The following is a 16647-nucleotide window of genomic DNA, read 5'->3' on the forward strand; positions in this document are numbered from 1 at the left end:
AGGTTGGGGACCGCTGCTCTAAGGGAAAACAAACGCAAGGTTTCTGTGCTGAAGGTGCCAGCCTCCCAGTCAATTTCTGCGACGTAAATCTGCATTTTACATCAGTCACCTTAAACTGACTTGTGCTGTTAAGATAAGAACAAGTAGACATCGGACGTCTAAATAAAGTTCATATTGTTGGGATTCTTATAAAGATTTTTATTAAAATGTTTTTACTCATAACAACATTTCTTTTGGAAGTGGACTTGTGGGTCACAGTTCATGTGCATAACTAGCTAGTGTAATTCCAGAGAAGCAAAGAATCGTCAGGTCAGAAGAAAGAGCATAGGCACTCAGTCAGACACACTGTGATTCTTATCTCAGAACCACCAAGTTATTCAAGGAGCCTCAGTATTCTCATCTACAAAATGGGGACAACAGTAGAATCTACCTGAGAGAGGTTGTGGTAAATAAATAATATCCATGTAAAGTGTTTAACATTCTGTGAAACACAGACTAAGCATTGAAAAACTAGGAGCTATAATAATTTTAACACATTATTATTTTAAAGGTATGCAAGAAGACACAAAGCAGAATTAATTTGCTGAAGAGTCCATCAGGGCTATGTATTAGTTAGAGAATGCTACACTGCTCTATCAAAAGCTTCCTTATAGTCCAGGGGCTCAAGGAATGCAGAAGTGTATGTATTGTTCACTTAACCCTCCTCAACAGGTATTCCAAGTCAGCGAGTTCTATTTTATATGATCATTTTCAAGGTCTCTCTGGTTAGCATCATTTCAGCACGGAAAGGACAAAAGAACATGGAAAAGCAAATGTGGGAGATTTAGGGTCAGACGTGGTAATTGCATCTGTCAGGTCCACTCAGATTGCACTGGGAGAAAAAAATAGTCACAAAGCTTTTCACAACTGGAAGGAGGCACGATAGTAAAGGAACATACGTAGCTGGGCAGCCATACGGTTCTATGGAAAAAGAGGAAGATGAATTTTGGTTAGCTGTTAGTCTTCTACGGAAGATTGAAGTTTTCAGAAGATTGGCAGAGCACACGTGGGTCTTAAGGAAATTGCCTACATTAGAGATTATAAGCCAGCCTGTCTAGAGTTTACAGTTTTGTGGTTTTCCTTGTATTAAATGAGTGAGTGGGAATAAACTTTACAAGATCGTTTCCAGTTCTCAGTATTACAGAATTAGAGAATACTGACTTTCAGCAAAATACCACATTGGTTATCTTTCCTAATTGGAAAATCACCAACAAAAATATAGGGTAAGTACTATGTGGATTTTGTTTTCCATTTTCAAAGGTAAATAACATTAAGTGTGAAGTTATGACGAACAATTGCCAAATGTATCCATTCAGACATTTTTAAAAACAAAATAGTTTAATTATGCTGGTTTTTCTAAGTTTTTCTGAACTGGAAAATCGTGAAATTTCTGTGATTGTCTATTTGATGTGATAGTTATATTTTTATGTATATTTTCACTAGACTTCACCTGTTGTGGGATTCACATCATAACTCAGAGGAAAAAAAGGGATTAGGGTCGGGGTTAACCTCCTCATATCTCGGTAAAGAGAATGTGAAACTTAAGATATACATCATTTTTATTGATATTTATGTAGAAGGAGATAGGTAATGTTTTTTAAATTCATTCTTTGTGGGCCTCCCTGGTGGCGCAGTGGTTGAGAGTCTGCCTGCCGATGCAGGGGACACGGGTTCGTGCCCCGGTCCGGGAAGATCCCACATAGCACGGAGCGGCTGGGCCCGTGAGCCATGGCCACTGAGCCTGTGCATCCGGAGCCTGTGCTCCGCAACGGGAGAGGCCACAATAGTGAGAAGCCCGCGTACCGCAAAAAAAAAAAAAAAAAATTATTATTCTTTTAGGCAGCACAGTATTTGTTTGGAAGAAATACTTTGATCAGCTACCTAAGGTAGAGGGCAAGACTGCAAAAACATAAACTACTGTGTGTAAGATAAGAATCATTTATATTCTTTCTGAAATCTAGAGTGAGCATATGAACTTCTCCCAAGCTTATTAGCACTTAGAATGACTTTGGGTGAAAAACATAGAAGTTTCTTTATAGTTTCTTGAAGGCAAGAGTTATATCTGTCTTGTTTACCAAGGAGCAGCCCCAGGATCTGGAAGGATGCCTATATCTATAGACATAGATGATATAGGTATAGATACAGATATAGGTGTAGATATAAATGATAGAGACAGTGCATCCTCATATTCTGTTGAATGAATGGATGATTGTAGAAGTCTGAACTTCAGGGAGACCCCAGCTGACTCCTGGGTTGTATAGGTAACCTGCAGATTGGGAAGATGTCATTTAGCAAACGACTGCACTTGTCACAAAGACGACAGTGGATATTTCCCAAGAGATTTTTCTTTTTAAGACGTTTTTCAACAGAGTAAAACATGTAACTCAATAGAAGTAGACAGTTTCCTCTGTTGACCTTTTGAACATCGAAAGTCACGTGTGACCGAGCTCGTTCCTGCTTGAATTGTGAGTGTCTTGAATCATCGGTGGAGACTTTGCTGAGTTCATTCATTTACTAATTTATTGTTGGTTTTCAGTGTTTATTTATGCCAGACTCTGTGCTTATTAGCACTGTGATTACAGTGACAAGCAAGGGGAATAAGACACCCTACTCTAAATGAGCTTATAGTTCAGAAGCAAATGTAGCCAAGTCACCACCAGGCTATTAGGTATAGGCTGACTGTGGGGGGGAGGGGAGGGGAAGGGGGGGGGATCCAAGAAAATGTCTTCCAATTGCAGTGGTTGGTACAGAGGAAATATGTCTGATAACCACATTTACAAGCTGTGAATATTTGTGTTCCATGTGAACAAATAATTCTGAACCTAAACATCTTCCTCATATTGACTTGGCAACAGTTTAATGGGAATATCACTGCTGGCCTAATTTGAAGCTATGTTTGTTGAGACAGTGATGGTTTCTGTAGACGTTTCAGCACAGCACAATGACTACAGTGGTTCTCAATTGGGGCCAGTATGACCCCTCCAGGAGGCTTTTGGCAATATGTTGGATCATATCTGGTTCTCACAATGACTGGGGATACTGGGCAGAGACCAAGATTCCTAGACACCCTACAGCTCAGTACCACAGAGGATTGTTCCACCCGAAATGTCACTGGCTCCCCACTGAGAAGCCCTGGGAGAGATCAAGTCGTTCTTTCTCCCTTTCTGTGTCCTGAAGCTCCTACTCTAGGTATCCATCCCAGGCTAAGCATGTAAAGAGGCAATCCGTTCCCACACTGGGGCACAAGACAAAAAGAGTTATACCAGAATCTGTGATGACTAATGCTACGTTCATAAGGGGAGCGGTGATCCTGGAGTTAACCCCAACCAAAGGACAGTGAGGAAGAAAAACATCAAAGCCCATCAAAGCCATGAGTTATAGGCTGGTCCTCCAGAGGCTGAAAGAGGCAGAAGGAGGAAGGAGGATTTTCTTTCATGATTTGCCTGATTGTGGGGAAAAATGCCCAATCTAATTCTCAGCTTAAGATCATTAATGAATTTTAAATGTGCAGACCCAAGGCTGTCCTACCCAGTCTTAAAAGGATTATGGATGTTTTAAGGGACTTTGCTGTTCCATCAAAACTTACGAGAACTTTCCTACTTTATTGAGGTAGAATTCTTTTTCATCTTAATGAGATTTATCCTTTCTTTGTTCTCCTAAAACTAAATCTAAAGCATGTCCTTATCAATGCTTCTTTACCCTGGTTAAATATTCCAGAGGCCTCTATCCTCCTATTTTTTTAAAGGAAATCTGTTCAAAACCACTGGGGATGTCGTGATCAACATTCTAAAAGGTTTCATTTACCTTAAGTATGTCAGGCAGACCCCAGATTTAATTTTGCAAACCATTGTGTTTTATTTCAGTAACACAATAAAACCTCACTTATCAGGAAGTGCCTTATCTGTGAACTTCAAATACCTAGGACATGGTAAACTCAGGGAACAAAGTTCCTGATTTTTACGCCCCAAATGGAAAACTTTTGGCGTCTCCTGGGAGTCAATTTATTTCCAATTTACGTAGAGTCCTAAGGAGCTTGGTTACCTGGTTCTCTAGCTTACAACAGATTGGAAAGTGAACAGCCAGGGTCTTGTTTAGTTCAGGCTGGGGACTGGAGCAGGAGCCTGCCTGTAGCCTTGCGAGGAAAAGGTAGAGAAAATGGTATCAAACATTTGAAAACAATAGAGGAAGTCCAAAACCGTGAGAGCCTGGAGCCATGCTCCTATGTTCAGAGGAAACATCCTATCCAGGTGGTTCCCGAAGCATGGCTGGTGCCCAGCTAGGGGTAGTCATTGATGATCATGGTAACCGTATCGTAAGAAGTGAGAGAAGTTTGTAGCATATTTTAAAAGGTTCCCCTCAAATTTGTAATGTTTTTAAGTTGTGTTAATTATAAGACTAAGCTATAGTGGTCTGGGGCGGGGGGGGGGAAGCTTATTTAGACTGTCTTATTTCCTAATAAAATTGACTGGATGAGGCAGTTGTATGTGAAATTCAGTTGAGAAATCCACCATTGAAAGTTGGAACGATTCAAAGCTGATCACAGCAAGTTCTGTATTTTCTTATGCCCCTCAAAGGGTAGGTGTGTTTCTGAGCTACAGACTTCCTGATACTGTGTGTAGTTCACTTGGTTTCCTCATATGCACATTTGGGTCCGTCCTGGCTCAGATACACATGCTAATGTGTATCCTGAGGCTGGTTCACGCATGAGATCGTCAGTTCCCAGCATTTATTAAGGTGGAAAGAGAGAGCTTCTCCTACTCAGTTCGCACTAGTATGGATAAAAAGGATTGAGGAATTGGACTGAAATCAGATGCTACCAAAATAGAAGATAACTGTTACATAATATTACTAAAGCTTACATATAACATTATTTCTGTATCTTTATCACTCTTAGATTAATATAATTGCATTTGTATTTGTAGAGTATGATTTCAATGAAATCAATTTATTTCAGAGAAAGACTAATCAATGTTGATAGAGTAAAATGTATAGCCCTAAAATGTTTGTATGTACTGGGTCACTATTGTTCTAATACCCAATGTCTGATAAGGAAGAAAAATGTAATAGTTACTGAAATGATGATAAACAATGGGAGTGCTTTGAGACAATGAACTGGATGCTCTGAGAGAAAAAAAAAATGGTGGGAGGAAGATTGACCTGTTTTCTATGCGAAGTTTTGAATTATAGAACCATCCAGTTACAGTTATATTTTGATGCCCAAAGTGGGCAGCATAGATAAATCGTTGCTCTTAGCAAATATTGCCTCTTCTTGTCTTATTCTTTCCTGAGTTTTTAACATAATATTTCTGCCCTCTTACTACATAGAGCTAAATTTTTAGACTGTTTATATTATGAGGAAATTCTGAGATGTAGGTTGTCATTTGCATTTTTAATCATTATGCAAGTGACTTGTAATCATTGAAGAGTTGTATTATTATACATAATCTATTTAATGGAATCTAAAATAGAACATATGCCTTGCTGTAGCCTCATGTTTCTCATTTGAGAATAAAATAGCATTTCTTTTCCTCACATGACAATGTTGTGAATATTGTTTGTAAAGGACTTTGAGAATTTCAAGACAAAGGTGCTAAAGGTTTTTCAGTACAGAAATGAATATTGTTGCAGTTCTTAATTTATCTTCCTCATTCATGAAATAATTTCAAATTCCTATTTATTCCAAACTTCGTCTAGTTGTTAATTCAAGGAATGAGATACTGAAAGATCAACTTCACATGTCTTATCTTTTCCTGTTTAGTTAATGAATGTATGTTATGTCTCCATTCAGTAGATACAACCTATTTGAAAATAACTATAGGGAAGACTTCTTTATTAAGAATGTCTGAGTGGTAGATGTGGAATTATTTTTTATGTACTTGCCAGTGGCTTTATAAAGTAGAAGTTCAGTATAAGCAATCCATTTTAATCCTTTGCTGGTCTGACTTTAAAGCTCAATAAACATTTGGTAAATGAATGTTGAATGTTAATGCATTCTGTTTACCCAGCTCATGAAATAGACAAAAGGAAGCAGCTACCTTAATAAAGGCAGCAGTGGCTGAAGCACTTAATCCTGGTGATATGAAGATGTTTAAATGCAACTCACTCTTCCTGAGTGACTCTAGGTCAGAAGCAGTCAGTTCAACTGCAAACATCTTATATGTGGTTAAGAAATCTAAGTTAATTTGTAGAATTTAATAATTCCCAGCACTGCCCAACAAAGTAGTGCTAGATCGTAACTGTTTGTTGCATAAATAACAATTATTGATATTGGTTTATAACACTGAGTACCTTACACAGCTCTCCTGGACTTAGCAGGGATTCCTGAAACTGCCCAATCTCATTGGACATAATAGTCAAGAATAACACGTTTCAAAGGAATCCTTTCTCTTGCTTGTTACCAGAGTAAATTTTAGCTCTAGTAAATTTATCCCCAAAATATTTTAAAATGAATATAAAAATTTAGCAAATTATATATTTTTTAATGCAATTTTTTTATTAGAGTATAGTTGATTTACAATGTTGTGTTAGTTTCAGGTATACAGCAAAGTGAATCAGACATACACATATATCCACTCTTTTTTAGATTCTTTTCCCATATAGGCCATTATAGAGGATTGAATAGAGTTCCCTGCGCTATGCAGTAGAGTAGGTCCTTATAGAGAGTCAAATATCAGATTTAAGACTGCGGTTGGAAGGTAAGGGATAAGAAACAGCTTGCATCGACCTAATATAATACGTTCCAAGGATTGTAGCTCTTGAAACTTTAAATAATGTCTCAAAATTGTCATTAGGAAAGAGCCTTTTACAGCCAGTATTTTTCATAACTGTGTACTAGGTGGTAGGCAGGAGATATTTCCTGTTCCTCTGAGTTTTGCCCCAAGCATCCAGCTCTGCTCCTGCACATAGTAGCTCTTGGTGAGTAAATGCTGAATGCATCACTGAGTGGTACTTTCCCCGGTGTCTCCCCTCCCCACCCCAGCACACAAGGTGGTGTGTAATGATTGTAATGATCCTGCAGAAGCAGCAGCACATTTCCATGAAAATGGTTGGCAATTGCCTACTGGGATATGAATACATAAAAACATTTATGTAGGTGATTCCAAATTTATCCAACATTTTGGGAGTTGTCTTCATGCTTCATAATCTTTAGGTAACAGGAATTGTTAACTGTCTGAACTTTTTTTTTAATTGCCTTGTCTATTAATAGCATTTCAAAGGAAAGATTATTTTTTCTACTTCTATGATTTTTTTTTCTTAAGAAAACTCTTATCTCACATTGTTTTTTGGTAAATTATTGTGGTTATTGATTGATTTCAGAAGTGGGCAACTTTGTTTTGTAAATATTCATGTAATAGAGTTTGGGCTTGATCAATATGATTCCTCATTCTCATGCATCTATTTAAGCTGTCCTGCCAGGAAATTCTAAGCCTCAGGCATCTTTTCTAAGAAGTCAGGGAATCAACTGTACAGATTGTCTCAGAGTCAGGTACCTGACGCTTAAATTTGTAGGTTTTTCCACAGTGTTTGCGGTCAAGCATTCAGATTTATTAAATGGCGCCATACCTAAATCATCAGAGCTGGAGTGAACAACCAATCAAACCTTGGACATTTTCCTCCTAACTCATTGTTTAGTTTAAGCGGCTTATCCAGAATGTCTGTGGGCTTTAGCAGAGAGGAAACTCATATTTTAAAATAAATGCGTACACACTTTTGGCTGAATTTTAATGCAATAAAAAATACGTTATTTTGCAACAAGCTCTTTAATATATTATCTAAGTTTACCTGGGATTTCATTTCATATTAATTTATCAAAGAGAAAGGGAGAATGAATAGGGATACCATTCATACTTTAGAAAAGGAGCTGCAAGCAAAAAAAATAACAGGCTTTTTGGTATTCCGCATAAATCTTGGCCATGTAACCACAAAACGAAAGGGACTAGAGGATTTAACCTTCAGCATTTTCTAGCCTTTTTATCATTCAAAATGAAACAAAACTGACTGTGGCTTCTTGTTTGTTTGTTGATATCTAAATTTGTTCCTCAGTCTGTGTATAAAAATAGCAAAAAATAATCATATTGCTACTTTAAATTTATTTTGAAAAAACTATACAATTAAGAGATTTTGAAACGGAAAAATGGGTGTGGTCATGCCATGTTTCCCCATTTTTACGCAGCCAGGAAGGAACAGAGGAAATGAGTGCAGACCCCTGCTCTTTCTCCTGTAACAAAATTTTGAGTGCTTAGTTGATTACAGTGTAATTTTACTCCTTAATAAAAGTAAATAGTAAATAGGTAGTAAATAAGACATTATTTTTTAAAACACCTAGAAAGGTGTAGGCGAATAATTTTTAACCAGTTTCTAAGATGTGTCCTTTAATGTCTGTTTATCTTTCACAGTCATATTTAAAATAATCCTATACATCGTCTACAGTCATATTTAAAATAATCCTATACATCGTCTATAATATACGTATAATATGTAGCTTTATATATTTACATATAATTTCTAAAAATTTTGCCTCACCAATTGGTTCTCCAGTCTTTATTCAGTCTTTACAAGGTCTCTAAAGTACCGTACAATGTATCATCCCATTTTAAAATTTTCACTGAAGTCTCCACTTTACTTGAAAAAAAAATAGTTTCTTTATTGTGGCTTGAAAGCCAAGGACCTCTTAGCTCTGTTGCTAATCTGTCTTTCCCTCCTCATGTCCACCCCTGTCCCTCCATTTACACTGCTGGTGCTACCCCTTTCCTGTCTGTTCCCTGAATTCACACTACTTCCTCCTACCCACACACCTTTTCTTACACTATCCCCTTCTTCCCCTGTGATTCCTCTCTTCTGTTTACCCCACCTTTCTGTCTGTGAAATAGTTTCTCTGATTCTGAACTCCAGGTTGGCAGGTGACGTTCTTCGTTGAGTCTAAAGGGGCTGCTCTGCTGACGCATTTTTGCAGTGTCTCCGACCAGAAGTTGGCTGTCACTTGTATCTTTACTCCTCTATAGAAGTTGTTTGTTTCTCTGAGCACTTTTAAGATTTTCTCTTTTATCACTAGTTTTAAGCAATGTGATTATAATGTTCCTTGGTGCGGTTTCTCTCCATATTTCTTTTGCTTGGCATTTTTTTGAGCTTCTTGAATCGATGGGTTTATAGTTTTCATCAGATCGGGACATATTTCAGTCAATATTTCTTTAAGTAGTTTATCCATTTCCCTCTCTTCTCCCCTTTCATGAAACTCTAGTTCCCCATTTATATGGTCATCTCATGTTGTTCCACTGTTCACTGATACTCCATTCTTTGTTTTTATCCCAGCCACTGTATATTCGGTTTGATTGATGCTTTTTATATCTTGTATAATTCTCTTATTGTGTTCATGCTTTCCTTTACCTTCTTCAACAGAGAGAGGGAGACGGAGAGAGAATGCGTGTGTGTGTGTGTGTTCTTTTAACATCCTGTCTACTAAATTACATCATCTTTGTCATGGCTGGGTCCATTTCTATTGATTCTCTCTTAATTATAGATTGTATGTTCCTGCGTGTTTGAATGTCTGAGGACTTTTTTACTTTGATGCCAGATATTGTGAATTGTGAATTTTACACCCTGGGGTACTGGTATTTTTGTACTCCTGTAAAATGTCTTATCTTTGTTTTGGGATGCATTTAAGTTGGAAACATTTCCATCTTTTTGAGACTTACTTTTAAGATTTGTTAGGAAGGACCAAAAATTCCTTTAGTCTAAGGCTGCCAAGGCAGTGCCCTTCAGAGTGTTCTGCAGATGTCCCACGCGTCACTCTGGCTGGAGGAGATGTGGACTCTTCCTGGCCTGTGTGTTCTGGAGGTTGCTCTTCTTATTTTTCCTTTTTTTTTTCTTTCAAAAATCCGTTATTTTTCTTTGTTTCTTTTAATTTATTTATTTTTCTTATTAGTCATCCATTTTATACACATCAGTGTAGACATGTCAATCCCAATCTCCCAATTCATCACACCACAAAACCCCCACTGCCGCTTCCCCCCTTGGTGACCATACGTTTTTAATTTTTTTTTTTTTTTTTTTTTTTTTTTTGCGGTACGCGGGCCTCTCACTGTTGTGGCCTCTCCCGTTGTGGAGCACAGGCTCCGGACGCACAGGCTCAGCGGCCATGGCTTATGGGCCCAGCCGCTCTGCGGCATGTGGGATCTTCCTGGACCAGGCCACGAACCCGTGTCCCCTGCACTGGCAGGCAGATGCTCAATCACTGCACCACCAGAGAAGCCCCATCTGTACCATTTTTCTAGGTTCCACATATATGCGTTAATATACGATATTTATTTTTCTCTTTCTGACTTATTTCACTCTGTATGACAGTCTCTAGATGTATCCACGTCTCTACAAATGACCCAATTTCATTCCTTTTTATGGCTGAGTAATATTCGATTGTATATATGTGCCACATCTTCTTTATCCATTCGTCTGTCGGTGGGCATTTAGGTTGTTTCCATGACCTGGCTATTGTAAATAGTGCTGCAATGAACGTTGGGGTGCATGTGTTTTTTTGAATTATGGTTTTCTCAGGGTATATGCCCAGTAGTGGGATTGCTGGGTCATATGGTAATACTATTTTTAGTTCTTTAAGGAACCTCCATACTGTTCTCCATAGTGGCTGTATCAATTTACATTCCCACCAACAGTGCAAGAGGGTTCCCCTTTCTCCACACCCTCTCCAGCATTTGTTGTTTGTAGATTTTCTGATGATGGCCATTCTGACTGGTGTGAGGTGATACCTCATTGTAGTTCTGATTTGCATTTCTCTAATAATTAGTGATATTGAGCAGCTTTAATGTGCTTCTTGGCCATCTGTATGTCTTCTTTGGAGAAATGTCTATTTAGGTCTTCTGCCCATTTTTGGATTGGGTTGTTTGTTTTTTTAATGTTGAGCTGCATGAGCTGTTTATATATTTTGGAGATTAATCCTTTGTCTGTTGATTTGTTTGCAAATATTTTCTCCCATTCTGAGGGTTGTCTTTTCATCTTGTTTATGGTTTCCTTTGCTGTGCAAAAGCTTTTAAGTTTTATTAAGTCCCATTTGTTTATTTTTGGTTTTATTTCCATTACTCAAGCAGGTGGATCAAAGAAGATCTTGCTGTGATTTATGTCAAAGAGTGTTCTTCCTATGTTTTCCTCTAAGAGTTTTATAGTGCCTGGTCTTACATTTATGTCTCTAATCCATTTTGAGTTTATTTTTGTGTATGGTGTTAGGGAGTATTCTAATTTCATTCTTTTACATGTAGCTATCCAGTTTTCCCAGCACCACTTATTGAAGAGGCTGTCTTTTCTCCATTCTATATCCTTGCCTCCTTTATCATAGATTAGTTGACTATAGGTGCTTGGGTTTATCTCTGGGCTTTCTATCCTGTTCCATTGATCTATATTTCTGTTTTTGTGCCAGTACCATATTGTCTTGATTACTGCAGCTTTGTAGTATACTCTGAAGTCAGGGAGTCTGATTCCTCCAGCTCCGTTTTATTCCCTCAAAACTGCTTTGGTTATTCGGGGTCTTTTGTGTCTCCATACAAATTTTAAGATTTTTTGTTCTAGTTCTGTAAAAAATGCCATTGGTAGTTTGATAGGGATTGCATTGAATCTGTAGATTGCTTTGGGTAGTAGAGTCATTTTCACAATATTAATTCTTCCAATCCAAGAACATGCTATATCTCTCCATCTGTTGGTATCATCTTTAATTTCTTTCATCAGTGTCTTATAGTTTTCTGCATACAGGTCTTTTTTCTCCTCAGGTAGGTTTATTCCTAGGTATTTTATTCTTTTTGATGCAATGGTAAATGGGAGTGTTTCCTTAATTTCTCTTTCTCATGTTTCATCATTAGTGTATAGGAATGCAAGAGATTTCTGTGCATTAATTTTGTATCCTGCAACTTTACCAAATTCATTGATTAGCTCTAGTAGTTTTCTGGTGACATCTTTAGGGTTCTCTATGTATAGCATCATGTCATCTGCAAACAGTGACAGTTTTACTTCTTCTTTTCCAATTTGTATTCCTTTTATTTCTTTTTCTTCTCTGATTGCCATGGCTAGGACTTCCAAAACTATGTTGAATAATAGTGTTAAGAGTGGACATCCTTGTCTTGTTCCTGATCTTAGAGGAAATGGTTTCAGTTTTTCACCATTGAGAATGATGTTTGCTGTGGGTTTGTCATATATGGCCTTTATTATGTTGAGGTAGGTTCTCTCTATGCCCACTTTCTGGAGAGTTTTTACCATTAAATTGGTGTTGAATTTTGTCAACAGCTTTTTCTGCATCTATTGAGATGATCATATGGTTTTTATTCTTCAGTTGTTAATATGGTGTATCACATTGATTGATTTGTGTATATTGAAGAATCCTTGCATCTCTGGGATAAATCCCACTTGGTCATGGTGTATGATCCTTTTAATGTGTTGTTGGATTCCATTCACTAGTATTTTGTTGAGGATTTTTGCATCTATATTCATCAGTGAAATTGGTCTGTAATTTTCTTTTTTTGTAGTATCTTTGTCTGGTTTTGGTATCAGGGTGATGGTGGCCTCATAGAATGGTTTGGGAGTTTTCCTCCTCTGCAATTTTTTGGAAGAGTTTGAGAAGGATGGGTGTTAGCTCTTCTCTAAATGTTTGATAGAATTCACCTGTGAAGCCATCTGGTCCTGGACTTTTGTTTGTTGGAAGATTTTTAATCACAGTTTCAATTTCATTACTTGTGATTGGTCTTTCATATTTTCTGTTTCTTCCTGGTTCAGTCTTGAAGGTTATACCTTTCTAAGAATTTGTCCATTTCTTTCAGGTTTTCCATTTTATTGGCATAGAGTTGCTTGTAGTAGTCTTAGGATGCTTTGTATTTCTGTGGTGTCTTTTGTAACTTCTCCTTTTTCATTTCTAATTTTATTGATTTGAGTCCTCTCCCTCTTTTTCTTGATGAATCTGGCTAATGGTTTATCAATTTTGTTTATCTTCTCAAAGAAGCAGCTTTTAGTTTTATTGATCTTTGCTATTGTTTTCTTTGTTTCTACTTCATTTATTTCTGCTCTGATCTTTATGTTTTCTTTCCTTCTACTAACTTTGGGTTTTGTTTGTTCTTCTTTCTCTAGTTCCTTTAGGTGTAATGTTAGATTGTTTATTTGAGATTTTTCTTGTTTCTTGAGGTAAGCTTGTATAGCTATAAACTTCCCTTTTAGAACTGTTTTTGCTGCATCCCGTAGGTTTTGGATCATCGTGTTTTCATTGTCATTTGTCTCTAGATATTTTTTGATTTCCTCTTTGATTTCTTCAGTGATCTCTTGGTTATTTAGTAATGTATTGTTTAGCCTCCATGTGTTTGTGTTTTGAATTTTTTTCCCTGTAATTGATTTCTAATCTCGTAGCGTTGTGGTCAGAAAAGATGCTTGATATGATTTCAATTTTCTTAAATTTACTGGGGCTTGATTTGTGACCCAAGATGTGATCTATCCTGGAGAATGTTCTATGCGCACTTGAGAAGAAAGTGTCATCTGTTTTTGGATGGAATGTCCTATAAATATCAATTAAATCTATCTGGTCTGTTGTGTCATTTAAAGCTTGTGTTTCCTTATTAATTTTCTGTTTGGATGATCTGTGCATTGGTGTAAGTGAGGTGTTAAAGTCCCCCACTATTATTGTGTTACTGTCGATTTTCTCTTTTAGAGCTGTTAGCAGTTACCTTATATATTGAGGTGCTCCTATGTTGGGTGCATATATATTTATAATTGTTTTATCTTCTTCTTGGATTGATCCCTTAATCATTATGTAGTGTCCTTCCTTGTCTTTTGTAACATTCTTTATTTTTAAAGTCTATTTTATCTGATATGAGTATTGCTACTTCAGCTTTCTTTCGATTTTCATTTGCATGGAATATCTTTTTCCATCCCCTCACTTCCAGTCTGTATGTGTCCCTAGGTCTGAAGTGAGTCTCTTGTAAACAGCATATATATGGGTCTTGTTTTTGTATCCATTCAGGCAGTCTGTGTCTTTTGGTTGTAGCATTTAATCCATTCACGTTTAAGATAATTATCTATATGTATGTTCCTATGACCATATTCTTAATTGTTTTGGGTTTGTTTTTGTAGGTCCTTTTCTTCTCTTGTGTTTCCCACTTAGAGAAGTTCCTTTAGCATTTGTTGTACAGCTGGTTTGGTGGTCTTGAATTCTCTTAGGTTTTCTTGTCTGTAAAGCTTTTGATTTCTCCATCATATCTGAATGAGATTCTTGCCGGGTAGAGTAATCTTGGTTGTAGGTTCTTCCCTTTCATCACTTTATCATGCCACTCCCTTTTGGCCTGTAGAGTTTCTGCTGAGAAATCAGCTGTTAACCTTATGGGAGTTCCCTTGTATGTTATTTGTTGTTTTTCCCTTGCTGCTTTCAGTAATTTTTCTTTGTCTTTAATTTTTGTCATTTTGATTACTATGTGTCTTAGTGTGTTTCTCCTTGGTTTTATCCTGTATGGGACTCTGTGCACTTCCTGGACTTGGGTGGCTATTTCCTTTCCCATGTTCAGGAGGTTTTCTACTATAATCTCTTCAAATATTTTCTCGGGTCCTTTCTCTTTCCCTTCTTCTAGGACTCCTATAATGCGAATGTTATTGCGTTTAATGTTGTCCCAGAGGTCTCTTAGGCTGTCTTCATTTCTTTTCATTCGTTTTTCTTTAGTCTGTTCCACAGCAGTGAATTCCACCATTGTGTCTTCCAGGTCACTTATCCGTTCTTCTGCCTCAGTTATTCTGCTATCGATTCCTTCTAGTGTATTTTTCATTTCAGTTATTGTATTGTTCATCTCTGTTTGTTCTTTAATTCTTCCAGATCTTTATTAAACATTTCTTGCATCTTCTCGATCTTTGCCTCCAGTCTTTTTCCAAGGTCTTGGATCATCTTTACTATCATTATTCTGAATTCTTTTTCTGGAAGCTTGCCTATCTCCATTTCATTTAGTTGCTTTTCTGGGGTTTTATCTTGTTCCTTCATCTGGTACATAGCCCTCTGCCTTTTCATCTTGTCTATCTTTCTGTGAATGTGGTTTTTGTTCCACAGGCTGCAGGGTTGTAGTTCTTCTTGTGTCTTCTGTCTGGTGGATGAGGCTATCTAAGAAGCTTGTGGAAGTTTTCTCTTTTTATTTTTCTTAATTAATTTTTTTTAATGGAGCAGAGTTGATTTACAATGTTGTGTTAATTTCTGCTGTACAGCAAAGTGAATCAGTTATACCTAGATCCACTCTTTTTTAGCTTCTGTTCCCATAGAGGGCAGGGAGGCAGGTCTGCTGTCTCAGTGAATTCTTTGGAGCAGATCAGCTGCCCAGATGTGTGTGTTGGGCGTGAGACTTGGGTATGGGAAAGGTGAGGAAGTGGAATAGGGGTTTGAATTGAAGGAGTTTTAAATAGCTCCGTGGAAACCCCACTTCTCAGGATCCTTTCATATCCTTTCTGTGTGCGTGTGTGTTTTCATAACAGAAAGCAATCTTGGTACCTTGCGAATGTCCAAACTTAGCATAATGGGTTAATAAATTAAGTGACATTAACTCAATGGAATAATTTTGGTAAAAGAGGCGATTCTCTGGCCACTTCTCATCAGGATTTATCTCTTGACTTGACAAATTCTGAACAGGTGAAGACATGTCCACATAGTTACTGTTCAAGAGAGTCTTGTCCATATGAGCCTGAGATTGCCTTTGGTTGGATAACAAGTGTGATCATATGAAGGAATTTAGTCTTGCAGTTGACTGGCTACCACTGAGGTAACATTATATGACTCTAGAAAGTCTTCTCTGCCTTTTCCGTAGTCTACAACTCAGAATATTCTAGAAAAAAATTATTTTCAAGGCCCTTCTGGAATCATAGACTTACAGCAGGCTAGAAATGAAAGGGACCTAGAGATGATCATTTTATTCCCTCATTTTAGAGATGAGGAGAGTCTACCAGTCACAGGGTGCCTTACTCAGTGGTCCAGAAAGTACAAATGATACTGCAGTTCTGTTGCCCAGGCTTCTCCAGGGAAATGCTGATCTTTCACTGCGGGAGCCAGCAAACATCTCTCCAGCTCTCTCTCTATTCAGAGAGCCTGGGAATCTGTCTCTGTCCTCCTGTTGCTGTTCATTGCCTCCTAGGAAGCAAGGAGATCCCTTTGCCATTGGCCCTGGGCCTTGCTGGCTATTTAAGTCCTCATCGCTATGGCAATAAGTCCTGTTCAGGGTCAAGTCCAGTTAATGCTTTGTTATTTTCTAGTTATGATGTTTGTGATGCTAATTGTTCATGGCAACAGAAAATAGGAACCTATGCAGACTTTATTTTGACAGTCTGTGACATTTGACAGAAATAAACTGTAAACACATTTTTAGAACAGAAGATTAGTAGTTGAATCTCTTGATGTTGCTGGTATCAGATTGGTCATAAAAACTGAAGTCTACTTCTGTCCTTACTCAAAAAGTGTCATTGTAGGAAAAGAGCCCAACTTCTGACTTTTGTCTATTTTATTTGATGTAAGAATGTATGAAATATGTTGGAAAGGCCCTCGAGAGGTCAGTACATTCAGCATGCATCTACATGGTCAAACTGGGGAAAAAATCAAACTGGCAAGGAATG

The 16647-nt window shown here is 37.5% G+C and overlaps 1 protein-coding gene across 3 annotated transcripts in view; it reads left to right on the forward strand.

Moving 5' to 3' along the window:
* CHRM3 (cholinergic receptor muscarinic 3) overlaps nt 1-16647 on the forward strand; it is a 526415-nt gene that overhangs the window by 360743 nt on the left and 149025 nt on the right. The window lies entirely within an intron of this gene.

This window comes from Orcinus orca, chromosome 14 (assembly GCF_937001465.1).
Source record: "Orcinus orca chromosome 14, mOrcOrc1.1, whole genome shotgun sequence".
In the NCBI taxonomy this organism is placed as follows: domain Eukaryota; kingdom Metazoa; phylum Chordata; class Mammalia; order Artiodactyla; family Delphinidae; genus Orcinus; species Orcinus orca.